Source organism: Schistocerca gregaria, chromosome 4 (genome assembly GCF_023897955.1).
Source record: "Schistocerca gregaria isolate iqSchGreg1 chromosome 4, iqSchGreg1.2, whole genome shotgun sequence".
Lineage (NCBI taxonomy): Eukaryota > Metazoa > Arthropoda > Insecta > Orthoptera > Acrididae > Schistocerca > Schistocerca gregaria.
The window spans coordinates 604,612,119-604,614,365 of record NC_064923.1 but is presented as its reverse complement, the minus strand read 5'-3'; the positions used below and the strand labels follow the sequence as shown (position 1 = coordinate 604,614,365).

General features: G+C 39.7%; 2 non-coding genes across 2 annotated transcripts; both read left to right on the top strand.

The window, feature by feature from the left end:
- Positions 1 to 1,615: 1,615 nt before the first annotated feature.
- Trnav-cac (transfer RNA valine (anticodon CAC)) lies at positions 1,616 to 1,687 on the top strand. The gene has a single exon. It is a non-coding gene; the product is annotated as a tRNA-Val (tRNA).
- Positions 1,688 to 1,845: 158 nt separating this feature from the next.
- On the top strand, positions 1,846 to 1,918 carry Trnav-aac (transfer RNA valine (anticodon AAC)). The gene has a single exon. It is a non-coding gene; the product is annotated as a tRNA-Val (tRNA).
- Positions 1,919 to 2,247: the final 329 nt, after the last annotated feature.

Sequence of the window (2,247 nt, the reverse complement as noted above, 5' to 3'; positions counted from 1 at the left end):
GCACAAGTGTACTGTACAAGGTTTTGGCTAAAATAATTCTTGCATTAGCATTTCTGTTATGAAACGTAAAATATGAACTGAAGGGTGTGGAGACAGACTTTATACAGAGTATTGAGACGGCATCAACTCTTAAAAACATATGTTTCTAAATTGAAATGAGACATAAAGTTCTGGGAAACACTAGTGTATACTGGATGAATCACAGCAATAGCCTGGACCTGAATGAAAGTGTTTAAATGTATGTGTACACTAAATATGTTAATGGGCTATTTCAAACACGTGAAACATGTTTCAATAAATATGAAACACAAGCTAATCCTAGTGCAAAGCCTGACAGGCATGAACTCATACATTCGAGGACCAAATACTGATGGTGAATTCAACACAATTGTCATTAACAAGGTTGTGTAGAAAATGCCCCATATTACAATAAGGAACAAGGAAATAATTGAAGTTGTTAAAGACAGTTGATGGTGGAATTCAACTACCCTTTTTGATCATGGGAGTTGTTGGAACATCTACTGACTACCTAACTCAACTGACATCGACCAGTGAAATATAGACTCAACTTGAAATACTAAGCTTCATAATACTGGATCTGCAGACTGGCTGGAAACGAAATGCAATAACTGATTGTAGCCCGTTTGACTATTGTAGATTGATGAATGCTAAAATATAAGTATATCCTAAGTTGTAATTATATCTGTAAGGCAATTTAAACAGGACTGTGAGCAGAAAGTTTATAGTCTGCTGTTTGAGATGGATTCAGGATATTCCAGTGCATATTATGAAGATATTGAAGATAACAGCTGTATTCGAAGTCAGAGAATTTAAGGAAGAAGTGCCTTTAATCCCATCTATATGCCATCAAAAAAACTTTATATGTCTTGTCAAATGTTTCAAGACACAATAAACTACAATGTCCTTAACGTGTAATTATCATGAATCTCGTTGGAAAGAAACCCAGCATTCAACATACAGATATGTTTGCAATGCTTGAGACCATCAACCCTGTAAAAAATGATTATTTATGTGAAAGCATGTGAAAAAAGCATTCTGAATTGCAGAAATTTACAAATACAGCTCAGTAAGAAATTTAGAAAAATTTAATTGCCTGGCTGTACACCAACTGAAGGAGAAAAATGATATATTTATGTATGGATTTGAGAATACACCTTTACCTTTAAAATCTATGACGAATGAATGATTTTTTAAGAAAAAATAGCGTTCATGTTCCTTGCCATTAAGTTATGTATTTACTCTGTCTTTTGAGGATCCTGTAACCTCCCACATTATTATATTTGTTATATTTAGAGACGTTTTAATGTGTTTAATGCTTAGTGTTGCTCCACAGTATACACAAAATTACTGAATGTAGCACTAGTTTCACCGTGATTGTTTTCGTTAATGTGACTTGCAATACCGACTGCGCGAAACGCCGCTATCTCGGTCGGGATGCTACGACAGACACCCTCTCGAGCACCCCGAAGACTTGTTGAGCTCTTGGCTGAGATGGGTTTCGGGCTGTGAAAAGAACTATGGTGTGTGCATGCGCCGACGAGAGGAAGGCTGAGGCGTCTTCGACTGTACAAGGATGGACTCGGCGTGTCCGTCGTTTCCATAGTGTAGTGGTTATCACGTCTGCTTCACACGCAGAAGGTCCTCGGTTCGATCCCGGGCGGGTAAAGTATTATCCTGCCTATGTCGCATACTACTCCAGTGCGCCACGTCATGTGTGGATCTGCTGCGTGCACCTTCGTCATGCAAGTGCCGCATTTATTGAATTTTTAAGTTACGATGGCAACCTTGTTACAAGTGCTCTGTGAAGCAAGTGTGAAAGCAGTAGTTTCCGTGGTGTAGCAGTCATCACGTCTGCCTAACACGCAGAAGGTCCCAGGTTCGATCCCGGGCGGAAACACTTTTTCATTACTATAAACAAGACATACCGACAAGCATTTGCTACGATCTGTACCGAGACCTTGGTAACCACCTTCATACGTCTGACCAGAGGGTCAGTTCCTTAGAGCAAATATGAAATTCACTTTACATTGACGGGCAGCTTTTTGCGCTGACTCAGCCACCGACGTGCGACCGGTTTGCACAAAACGCTAGGGCTCGTCCGGGATTTGAACCCGGCACCTCCTGCACCCTAAGTAGGAATCATACCCCTAGATCAACGAGTCCTGTGACAGCATGAGCGCGAATTATTCCAGCAAACTGTATATATATATATATATATATATATAT